The sequence below is a fragment of the Podarcis vaucheri genome (genome assembly GCF_965113315.1).
Source record: "Podarcis vaucheri genome assembly, chromosome: 2".
In the NCBI taxonomy this organism is placed as follows: domain Eukaryota; kingdom Metazoa; phylum Chordata; class Lepidosauria; order Squamata; family Lacertidae; genus Podarcis; species Podarcis vaucheri.
Window position 1 is genome coordinate 15,505,163 of NC_138760.1, and position 12,205 is coordinate 15,517,367.

Here is a 12,205-nt window from a genome sequence, read left to right on the forward strand (position 1 = left end):
AGCCAATCACGTGCAGCCCATTGTGTAAATAATGTATATAAATCAGATACTTTGAGGGGACATTCATTCCTCCTCACCACTATGAGCTGAATAAAGAGCATGAAATCCACTCTCGACTCTGAGTATATTTCAGGGGCGGAGACCAACAACAAAGTTGGCGGTGCTAGACAAAAAGTCTTCAAAGATTGTGTAGGTGTCTGGGGTCTTAGGGCAAGGGTGAGGAACTGAATGCAGGGGAAGGGATTCAAGTATTTTCTCAAGGACACTGCTTTGCTGGATTCTGAGCCAAAGGTAGCAGCGAAAGCCAATGAATTCTAGCACTTAGAAAAAACCAAGGAGCAAGATTGTCAGCTCCAGATCCTAAGTGGGTTTGTACTACTTTACAAGTTGAACAGAAGGGATTTTTTCTTCTTGTTGTTTTAGTATGGCCTCTGAAGATGGTTTGGAAATTCAGCTAGTGCAGAATTCAACAGCGAAGCTGCTCACCGGAGCAAGACGGTTTTAGCATATTACACCGACCCTGGTCTGACTGCACTGGCTAACAATTAGTTTCCGGGCCCAATTCAAAGTGCTGGTTTTGACCTATAAAGCCTTAAACGGCTCAGGACCGCAATACCTCAAGGACCGCCTCTTTCCATATGAACCTACTCGGACCCTGAGATTACCTTCTGAGGCGCTCCTTCGTGTGCCTCCTCCTCAAGAGGTCCGGAGGGTGGCAACATGAGAACAGGGCCTTCTCTGCAGTGGCTCCCCATCTTTGGACTGCTCTCCCCAGGGAAGTTCACCTGTCACCTTCATTATGCACCTTTAGGCGTCAGGCAAAAATGTTCCTTTTTAACCAGGCCTTTGGTTGACCTGATTTACATCCTATGCCCTTTTAAAATGTTTTTTTTTTGGGGGGGGACGACGACTATTGGTTTGTTGTTTTTATTTTTTATCATGTATTTTGTGGTTTTATAGCTTGATTTTATTCTGTGAACCGCCCTGAGACCCCCGGATATAGGGCGGTATATAAATTCAGTAAATAAATAAATGGCTTCTGCTCTCGTGCTAAATGCAATGGTGGCAGAAGCTACCCCATCTGTGTAATGTCCCCCCTTCCGTGCGGTTCGGAAAGCTGCAAACGCCATATTTTATCAGCAGAGCTACCAAACCCTAGGAAAGAATTAGGAGCTGGCCACTCATAACCATGTCTACTCAGAAGCAAGTCTCATTGATTTATATAGCTATTGTTTTGTGGGCTTAAAAAGGTACCCCTGCCCGTACAGGCCAGTTGTGTCCGACTCTGGGCTTGTGTGCCCATCTCACTTAAGAGGCCGAGGGCCAGCGCTGTCTGGAGACACTTCCGGGTCACGTGGCCAGCGTGACGAAGCTGCTCTGGCGAGCCAGCCACCAGAGCAGCACACGGAAACGCCGTTTACCTTCCCGCTAGAAAGCGGTACCTATTTATCTACTTGCACTTAGGGGTGCTTTCGAACTGCTAGGTGGGCAGGAGCTGGAACCAAAAGACCATGCGATCGGCAAGTCCTAGGCACTGAGGTTTTTACCCACAGCGCCACCCGCGTCCCTTCTTTTTTGTGGGCTTACTCCCAAGTTAAGTATGCATAGGACTATAGCCCTAAGGATTTTTTTCTGTTTCCGCTGCAAGGATATGCATACATGATGATGGGTGAGGGTCTCTATCCCCTGCACCTCCTGGCACCTCTGCCCCCCCCCCCCGAGCATCATGATGCGGTGAGGATATTCAGCTGGTCTGTCTCTGGGGGATCCTGACTGTTGGTAGGGGGAAGCGTCTGGCTTAGGAATAACTGCCGCAGAAGCCTGTCGACCAGTTGCACAGGAAGTCAGGAAGGCGGATGCCTTGTGAGGAGCTGATAACTCAACACAAGGCTCCTTCCTGGCCCTGCCAGCTACCTCCTCCCCTCCACCCTTTCTGGTTTCATAATATCCCACAGACTGTGGGGAGTGGCCTTGGCAGATAGTGACTTCAGAGAGGGTTAGATTGGGGCCCCTTCCAATTGCCGTTCTGGACTTCTGTGTCCCCCTTAAGGCCCTGTTCGCTTAAGGCTGTTCACACATTACATTCAACATGTGTGTTGATATGTACGCACATGCTGTTCGTCACAATGACATGCAGCGTCTAATTTTGATGCCCTTCAGACCCAACATGTATGCAGTCTGTGTGCAAATAACATGTTGCTAGAAGGGGCTGGACTGATATTGGCTCCATTTGTTGCATGAAGTCGTGCCTTTTAGCAGGGGGAAGGTACTCATCGCCCTGAACCAAAACAGCCCACCGTGCCACGCTGGGAGACAAGGGATATGTTCACATTCACGGCTTAAAACACACCGAGGTGTTTCAAGCCCCATTTGCACAATGTTGTTCACACCAGAGAGGGGGCAGAGATCTGGTCACCCAACTCATATGGCCCTTTTGGGTTCCCTGCCCCTTACAACCCGCCCAGAACTCCTATTCATGAAGCTATCTTTGCCTGCACACTTATCTGCACATGTGCAACGGCTGTCACAAATGTTCACTCAATTCTGAAGTATGAAGTGAATGTTGCTTAAGTTTGCTTGGACTGAAGCTGGTGGGGGGAGACTGCATCCAACAGCAATATTTGTTAAGAAGCTGCAGAATCAATAGAGATTGTGGCTAACGTCACATGAAGATAACTTCAGAAACTAGCAGTGGGAGTGTTAATGCGAACATACCCGGAATGTTCACACCGGAAAGCCAAGTCTCTCCCTTCATTCAGCTGCTTTAAGGCACTGGATTAAATCTTACAGGGGAAGGGTTGCAAGCAAGCCTACATAGGTAGCATCCACTTGATAGCCATGCCTACAATATCCTTTCAAATGCCAGCTTCTTGCTGCCCTCAGAATTAATGGGCAGCCAAAATAATCTTGCCTCTGGAATTTCCCTATGAAGTGCAACAGGACTGCAATACACACAGCTCTCGTGACAGTGACATCCATCTCTGTCTCTCTGCCCAAATTCCTGTGTTGCATGCAAAGACGCCTACAGGGAATATCCAGAAATAGATCCAGCCCCTGGGGAACTTTTGGTTGTTTTTTTAAGTTGTCCATATGGCAGAAAGAGACAGGAGGAGCCACAGAAACCACAGTAACGACCTTCCTGTGGTGGGCAGTGTTGTGGGATGTGACTGTGGTTGCCAGTGCAGGGGGGTGGGAAAAGGACCTTGAGCAGGATAAATGCATCCCTTCCTAGGTCTTGTTTTGGCTATCCACACCCCCCCCCCCCCAGACAAACTTGACCAGCTTCTGTTCCCCATTCATGGCAAGCTGCAGACATTTTACTGCAGCAATTCTGCCCGGGTCATACAATTTCCCTACATTGTGATGGCATCCTGCTTCGTAAACATGCCACCCGACGAAAGGAGGCAGCTTCTGGAACGGGTTTTATCCGTCTGGGCAGCTGCCGTCAGAGTTGCCCTATAGCAGGAGTGGGGAGCCTTTATTAGCCAGAGAGGGCCACATTTCCTTCTGGGGGCCATGTTCCAGCGATGGGCAGGACCGGATGCAAAAGCAGGTTGGACAATGGAGGTGACTCTTCCTTTCGGATGTGGCTGCACTTCAGCCATGCAAAAGTCAGAGGGTTCTACGGACACCCATTCGCTTCTCCAGTCTCAATCCAGGCAAACGAGAGCCTTAGAGGGTACATTTCAGCCAGGCCAGAAGCACCTAAGGAGGTTGCGGAATCGGGCCAGGGGATGGTGTGAGCTTTAGAGAGTGTTGACACCCAAAATACTGGGAGAACTGCCTTCAGCCCCCAGGCCTGAGGTTCTCTCCCCCCTGCCTCTTTATATTATGTGGCATAATGTGATCAATCCAAGCAAACCATGCTTTAAAACAGTGGTTTTTTGAGCCATCTTCACTGGATTGTATTGCACACATCCTTTGTAGGTATTTGGGAAGTGGGTCAGATATTAAGCTATAGCCACACAGTCAGAAGTGCCCACAATTCTGGGCACGCTTACCAGGGAGTGAGGAGATTTCACCCCTCCCATATCCAAGAATCTGCTGATGTTCTCTGCTGATTCTCTAGAGAGGAGGGGGCGCTTTCTGCTCTCTACTTATTCCGCTCCAGCCTCACATCAAAGAGAGAGAGAGAGAGACTGAGTGTTAGAGAGAGATTGTATGTATAGATAAGGATGCTGCTAAGAGCAGCTGCAGACACTCAGTGCAGTTCAGCATTTTCATTTAGACCTCATTTAGCTCTGTACATAGTTGTGTATTATAGTTTTGGATAGAATAAAAGAAGATATTCTACAGAGCTGCTCTCCGAGTCGTTTATGCTCTGCTGTACTCTGCTGTGCGACGACTGTCTTCTTGTCGGAGTGAATCCGGTGCTCACAACTCTGAGTTGTGAGTCCACAGCACTTAGACCTGTTCCTTTGCAGAAGGTGGTCTCTGGAAGTGCTACCCCAGCTCGCCTGGCCCAGTCAGGGCTGAAGTGGATGAGTCCAGTTGGTGGCACTGGCTCAAGGGCGATGCTGACAGGGAGACGGTTCCACTGAACACAATACTTTATAGTTTTGTGTATGGGTGCTTCCAGATGGGGTCCTTATGTTGCAAACAGGTTGTTGAAATACGTTTGTTTCTGTTCACTGTGGGCTAAAGGGAGTCTCGTGCTTTTCAGACAGGATCAACATCTATCTCCATTTGTTGTTGTTTCTTGGAAAAAAATGTGTACGTATAGAGTGGTGTTGCACAAGACTAGCATTTAGCTCTACCAAAATCCTGAAAAAGAGGTCTTGCACAAGCCTCTCCAAAGTCCCCATATATGTACTGCAATTAAGAAATCCTCCGCATGGCGTGAGACCTCGAGAGAACGACTCCTCCAAACTGTTGTTTGTTGAAATTCCGATGTGCAACTGGAAAAAGGCATGCTCCTATCGTTTGGGCTGCTGGGAATGAAAATAGGTAGGTTGCGCTCAAGTGAGGAGCAAATGGAAGTCAATGTCTGCTGATGTATGGACAACCCAGCGAAACATCACTGCTCATGTGACAAACTGCCCATCCCCCCCAAAAAATATGCTAATGACCTTCTAAGCCAGCAATCGATACAGACGTATGACCGGTTCTTTTAACTTAATTAATTTAGCATGTGACTATGTTTAGCAGTGAAGCGGGATGCGGGTGGCGCTGTAGGTTAAACCACAGAGCCTAGGACTTGCCGATCAGAAGGTCGGCGGTTTGAATCCCCACAACGGGGTGAGCTCCCATTGCTCGGTCCCTGCTCCTGCCAACCTAGCAGTTCGAAAGCGCGTCAAAGTGCAAGTAGATAAATAGGTACCACTCCAGCGGGAAGGTAAACGGCGTTTCCGTGCGCTGCTCTGGTTCGCCAGAAGCGGCTTAGTCATGCTGGCCACATGACCCGGAAGCTGTACGCCGGCTCCCTCGGCCAATAAAGCGAGATGAGCGCCGCAACCCCAGAGTCGGCCACGACTGGACCTAATAGTCAGGGGTCCCTTTACCTTTACGTTTGGCAGCACAGGATGGGAAAAGGACCTTGAGCAGGAGAAATGCGTCCCATCCTAGGTTTTATTTCAGCTGCCCATTCCCACCCTCAAACACACACACTCTGCCACGTTCTGTTCCCCAATCATGGCAAACTACAGATATTTTTGCAGCGATTTTACCCGGGTCATACAATTTCCCTACATTGTGATGTTATCCTGCTTCGTAAACATGCAACCTGACGAAAGGAGGCAGCTTATGGAATGGGTTTGATCCATCTGAGTGGCTGTCATAAGAGTTGCCCTATAGCAAGAGTAAAAGGTATAGGTAAAGGGACCCCTGACCATTAGGTCCAGTCGCGGACAACTCTGGGGTTGCAGTGCTCATCTCACTTTATTGGCCAAGGGAGCCGGCATACAGCTTCTGGGTCATGTGGCCAGCATGACTAAGCCGCTTCTGGCGAACCAGAGCAGCGCATGGAGACGCCGTTTGCCTTCCCGCCGGAGTGGTACCTATTTATCTACTTGCACTTTGACGTGCTTTCGAACTGCTAGGTTGGCAGGAGCAGGGACTGAGCAATGGGAGTCCTAAGCGCTGTGGTTTAACCCACCCGCATCCCTCTATAGCAAGAGTGGGGAACCTTTATTAGCCAGAGTGGGCCATGTTTCCTCATGGACAACCCTCTGGGTTTCCGTGTTGGGCAGGGCCAGATGCAGAAGGAGGTGGGACAACTGCAGGTGGAACTCTCAACCGACTTTAAAAATAATATTAAGCAAGTAGTGGGCAGCAGATGTTGGAAGGAGAGGCATGAACAAGTTGGAAGCATATTGTCTGGCCATCCACGCATCCACCTGCTACAAGAGGGGCTCCCTCCTCATGGGGCCATCCCACTCCTGAGTGGGGAAACAAAGGCCTCTTTTATCACCCCCAGTAAATATTCCGGATGTTTACAGGCGCAGGCCTATTAAAGGCACAGGCATCTTTCCCATGCCCTAACGTGGGTAGGTAAACTAAGGCCCAGGGGCCGGATCCGGCCCAGTCACCTTCTAAACCCAGCTCACGGATGGTCCGGGAATCAGCGTGCTTTTACATGAGTAGAATGTGTCCTTTTCTTTAAAATGCATCTCTGGCTTATTTGTGGGGCATAGGAATTCGTTCATTTTTTCCCCTTTCAAAATATAGTCCGGCCCCCGACAAGGTCTGAGGGACAGTGGACCGGCCCCCTGATGAAAAAGTTTGCTGACCCCTGATTGGTTTCAAGTGAGCAGAAGAATAGGCAGAGTGCTTTCTCTGCCAGGACACATGCACAGAAGGCCACATGTATTGGCCACAAGCATCAAGGCAAGAAACCACAAGCCTTACCTTGTGGGAAGTGCGTAACAGTAGATGTCCACAGTTGGATCATGTTTCAGGGCATCATTGCATTTTATTTTATTTTTATTTGTTGCTATAATTTTGTTTATTGCATTTATAGAACACGTTTTCCTCCAAGTCACTCCAGATGGCGTAGGCGGTTCTCGTCCTCCTCGTTTTCTTCCCGCAGCAACCCTGGCAGGTAGGTTAGACTGAGAGGCAGCAACTGGTCCATTCTCCTAGCTCTGCTCTTCAGCCTTGAATGACAGCTGGGCAGGCCGGAATGAAGCAGGTGAATCTTTTATGCACGTGGAGGTAAGTGCTGGGGAGGGCTGCGCCTGTTTGATTTCTGCCTGTCGGGATGCTATGAAAAGGCAGAGGATCCAGTCTTGCAGAAACTGTAGTTGTATTTATTTATTAAATTAATTTGTACCCCGCCCTTCATCCGCAGATCTCAGGGTGGTTTGCAACATAGAATTACAATATGAAAACGACAAAATACATAGTAAAAATAAAAATAGCAACAAACCAATAATCCCCCCTCCCACAACACATTTAAAAGGGCATCAGATGTCAATCAACCAAATGCCTAGTTGAAGAGGAATGTTTTCGCCTGGTGTTTTCATTCCTCCAGTGAAAATAGGGACCTCCCATTCCATAACGATAATTTTACTAATTATACCTCACACATTTTATTGGGTTGCCCCAGCACTCTGGGTAGCTTCCAATACTGTGTGTGTGTGTGTGTGTGTATAACAATTCAAAAAAGAACTTCTACAAAACAAAGAGAAACGTTTGTCTAAAATGTATACAGTGGTACCTCGGGTTAAGTACTTAATTCATTCCAGAGGTCCGTTCTTAACCTGAAGCATCACTTTAGCTAATGGGGCCTGCTGCTGCTGCTGCGCCGCCGGAGCACAATTTCTGTTCTCATCCTGAAGCAAAGTTCTTAACCCGAGGTAATATTTCTGGGTTAGCGGAGTCTGTAACCTGAAGTGTATGTAACCTGAAGCATATGTAACCTGAGGTACCACTGTACTCTGTTATTAGAACGGGAAACAAAATACGAGCTTGTTAAAGCCTCAGTGACACACTGAGCAATTGATATAGGACACAATATAGATATTAACCTCTGGGACAAACTCTGGGAAAGTGATTTGAAATTTACAGCATGTTATTCTTTGAAGGAGAACTGCCTGGAAATGATTCACAGACTTGATAAGATGTACAAGGCAGAATCAGATAAGTGCTGGAGATTCAAAGAGGCAGAAGGAACATTCTTTCATATGTGGTGGACATGTAAAAGGGTAAAAGAGTATTGGGAGATGATCTATGATGAATTGAAAAAATGTTTAAAAGTACTTTCCCCCCCCCCAAAAAAACCGGATTCTTCTGCTGGTGTCTAATGAAGGTGCCAGCCAAACCTCCCTGGGGAGGGCATTCCAGAAATGGGGAGCCACTGCAGAAAAGGCCGGTTCTCATGTTGCTACCGTACAGACCTTTCCCAAAGGAGGCACTAATTAATCTCAAAACTAAACCCTAATGGAGAGAGAGAGAGAGAGAGAGAGAGAGAGAGAGAGAGAATGTGACAGGAAGAGGAGTGGTCAGGAGCATATTTTGCATGGAATTCTTGAGAGGGGTGTTTATTTATTTTTATTTTTTAAGCATATATATATATATATATGCAGGTTTTGGTGTCTTCGGGTGTCTTCCCGTGTAAGAGTCGGGGTGTCTGGGCGACGTTTCGACGAGGTCTCACTCGTCATCTTCAGGCTGGTGCTTTCGGCTTCTTGTTACTGGAACAGAGCAGAATCTGGTGTTTGAGTTCCTATAAATACTGTTGAGGGGTGTGGTGTATAGCCTCCAACGTTCTGGGCAGAGAGGAAGTTCCTAGATTAGTGTGCCTTTTCTTCTTTTGTTCCTTAATTACTTGAGGGATATCTTGAGTGATTTCATGAGTGATATTCTGAATACCACTGGGTGGGTCATTAAGTGTAGATTAGTTGCTAAAGCTTTCGTGTCTTGACCTCTTGAGCTTGTGAAGAGTTTTTCTGAGAAGATGGCTGTGCTGCATTTAGTTGTGCTCTGGCTTGGCTTCGTGTATAGGGGCGAGCTGTGATTTTGTGCCTTGTGCCAGCCAGTTCTGTGTAGGGATTGCAGGGGGGTGCAGCATCCGGAGGTGCCACTATAGTTTGGCTACTGGATGGAGTCTGTAATATGTCTGTGGAGAGGGTCTGGGTTTGGGTCTGGTGTGGTTGATCGGTGACGGCGTTCTGTGTGCCTCTGGTTCTGGTGTCGGTTTTTGTGGGGAGGGCTAATTTCCAGATGTCTGGCAGGCGGGACGTGTCGTCACGCTTGTTCATGTTGTGAGGGTGTTTCTCTATCTCGATGGCTTCCATGATTATTCTCTTGTGGTGATGTTCCATGTTAAAGAGCAATTTGGAATCTGCAAAATTAATTTCGTGTCCTGTTTCTTTCATGTGTTGGAAAAGAGAGGAGGTTTTTTCTTCTTTTTTGACGGCATTCTTGTGTTCTGCGATACGTGCATTTATTCGTCTGTTTGTTTGTCCAATGTACGTGGCTGGGCAGACTTTGCAGGGTATTTCATAGACCCCTTGGTTTTCCAGCTGCATTTTGTCTTTTGGGTTTCTGAGGATATTGGCAAACTATAGTGGCACCTCCGGATGCTGCACCCCCCTGCAATCCCTACACAGATCTGGCTGGCACAAGGCACAAAATCACAGCTCGCCCCTATACACGAAGCCAAGCCAGAGCACAACTAAATGCAGCACAGCCATCTTCTCAGAAAAACTCTTCACAAGCTCAAGAGGTCAAGACACGAAAGCTTTAGCAACTAATCTACACTTAATGACCCACCCAGTGGTATTCAGAATATCACTCATGAAATCACTCAAGATATCCCTCAAGTAATTAAGGAACAAAAGAAGAAAAGGCACACTAATCTAGGAACTTCCTCTCTGCCCAGAACGTTGGAGGCTATACACCACACCCCTCAACAGTATTTATAGGAACTCAAACACCAGATTCTGCTCTGTTCCAGTAACAAGAAGCCGAAAGCACCAGCCTGAAGATGACGAGTGAGACCTCGTCGAAACGTCGCCCAGACACCCCGACTCTTACACGGGAAGACACCCGAAGACACCAAAACCTGCATTCCTGTACCCGTGAAAATCTACGAAAGCAAATATATATATACCAGAAAAACAGGGTTACGAAGCTAATCCAAAAAGAAACACCCCCCAAAAACCAAGACACAGAAGAAAACAATGGCATGGCCCTCCTTCCTTATATCAAGGGCACTACAGACAAAATCAGCAAAATCCTCCATAAACACAATATCAAAACAGCCTTCTGCACCAACCAAAAAATAACCAATATCCTCAGAAACCCAAAAGACAAAATCCAGCTGGAAAACCAAGGGGTCTATGAAATACCCTGCAAAGTCTGCCCAGCCACGTACATTGGACAAACAAACAGACGAATAAATGCACGTATCGCAGAACACAAGAATGCCGTCAAAAAAGAAGAAAAAACTTCCTCTCTTTTCCAACACATGAAAGAAACAGGACACGAAATTAATTTTGCAGATTCCAAATTGCTCTTTAACATGGAACATCACCACAAGAGAATAATCATGGAAGCCATCGAGATAGAGAAACACCCTCACAACATGAACAAGCGTGACGACACGTCCCGCCTGCCAGACATCTGGAAATTAGCCCTCCCCACAAAAACCGACACCAGAACCAGAGGCACACAGAACGCCGTCACCAATCAACCACACCAGACCCAAACCCAGACCCTCTCCACAGACATATTACAGACTCCATCCAGTAGCCAAACTATAGTGGCACCTCCGGATGCTGCACCCCCCTGCAATCCCTACACAGATCTGGCTGGCACAAGGCACAAAACCACAGCTCGCCCCTATACACGAAGCCAAGCCAGAGCACAACTAAATGCAGCACAGCCATCTTCTCAGAAAAACTCTTCACAAGCTCAAGAGGTCAAGACACGAGAGCTTTAGCAACTAATCTACACTTAATGACCCACCCAGTGGTATTCAGAATATCACTCATGAAATCACCCAAGATATCCCTCAAGTAATTAAGGAACAAAAGAAGAAAAGGCACACTAATATAGGAACTTCCTCTCTGCCCAGAACGTTGGAGGCTATACACCACACCCCTCAACAGTATTTATAGGAACTCAAACACCAGATTCTGCTCTGTTCCAGTAACAAGAAGCCGAAAGCACCAGCCTGAAGATGACGAGTGAGACCTCGTCGAAACGTCGCACAGACACCCCGACTCTTACACGGGAAGACACCCGAAGACACCAAAACCTGCATATATATATATATATATATTAAAGGTTTATTAGTTTACAAAAATATATGCCTTGTCTCTTTTTTCAAGCTTATGAGAGCATGGAAGATAGTGAGCGAAAGAGAAAGATATGTGCAAGACAGTGAGAATGGCATGGGACTGGGTGGGTATGTCTCCACTATTACTGTAATCTAGTGCACTGTCATGGTTTCCCTCAAGAAACCCTGGGAACCGTAACCCCATGACAGGATTAAGACGTTCACCCAGGAATGCTTAGCATTGCTACAAAACGACCATTCTCAAGAAACCCCAAGAACATTTAAAGCATTTTTAAAAAAAATTATTCCTCGGGTTTGTAGCATAGCTACAACCTCTGGTTCTCTTTGTGTGTTTCTTAAATGGCGGCCTTGTATCTGAAATGTAACCTCTCCTCACGCCCAGCACCATCTTGCAGTGTGTCCCTGTGGAGCGTTTGTCGTGAGCTTTCTCACGCTGCGTCCAGTTATTCCTTGCAGGTGGGAACACTTAGGTTGTGTCACAGCCTGAGTGTGACCTGCACATTCAGGACCAGTGGAAGACATTCCGCCGCCTGAGGCAAAGGACAAGATGGCGCCTCACCACCTCCACCAATTCCATATACAGAAACCGACAAGAGGTGAGAGAGATCACCCGCCACTATACTTGGGTGCAGCAGGCTAGTTTAGGGGGCGCAGGGCAGGCCGTATGACACATACCACTCCATCTTCTCCCAGCCCCTCATCATCTGCCGCCTGAGGCAGCTGCCTAACCCCACCTAATGACAGAGCCGGCCCTGTGCTGTGTATTGAAGTGCCGTCTTGCGTGTACTCCTGCTTGTCTTCCCTTTTGTTTTATTCCGTTCTCTGGCATCCCTGTTCGTTTATATCTGTTTGCAAGGTATGTTTGTGCCAGGGTAGCCTCGGAGCGGCAGATACCCTCTCTCTAGTTTTCTTCCTTTGTGTGGTGTGTGTGTGTGTGTGTGTTTGTGGTGTTCTGTGGAC

At 47.5% G+C, this 12,205-nt stretch overlaps 2 protein-coding genes across 2 annotated transcripts in view; both read left to right on the forward strand.

Annotated features, from left to right (window-relative positions):
• Positions 1-12,205, forward strand: part of GPR84 (G protein-coupled receptor 84) — a 223,123-nt gene that overhangs the window by 199,834 nt on the left and 11,084 nt on the right. The window lies entirely within an intron of this gene.
• NFE2 (nuclear factor, erythroid 2) overlaps positions 1-12,205 on the forward strand; it is a 195,854-nt gene that overhangs the window by 151,151 nt on the left and 32,498 nt on the right. The gene's annotated exons all lie outside the window — the stretch shown is intronic.